The sequence below is a fragment of the Chrysochloris asiatica genome, unplaced genomic scaffold (assembly GCF_000296735.1).
Source record: "Chrysochloris asiatica unplaced genomic scaffold, ChrAsi1.0 scaffold00252, whole genome shotgun sequence".
Taxonomy (NCBI): Eukaryota; Metazoa; Chordata; class Mammalia; order Afrosoricida; family Chrysochloridae; genus Chrysochloris; species Chrysochloris asiatica.
Genome location: NW_006408770.1, coordinates 3,120,424 through 3,120,669, shown reverse-complemented (window position 1 = coordinate 3,120,669; position 246 = coordinate 3,120,424).

The window sequence follows — 246 nt, the reverse complement described above, 5'->3', positions numbered from 1 at the left end:
GAAAGAGTGACGAACTACTTTCGAATCTTTAGTTACTGAAAAGCCTATGAATAGCAGAGAAACACTAGCTATTAGAGAGATGGAAATCAAAACAGTAGTGAGGGATCATCTCACCCCAGCAATAACAGCAAAGATAAAAAAAAGTAGAGGACAATAAATGCTGGCAGGGATATGGAGAGATTGGGATGCTCCTGCATTTCTGGTGGAATTGCAAAATGGTCCAACCTCTCTGGAAAGCAATATGGC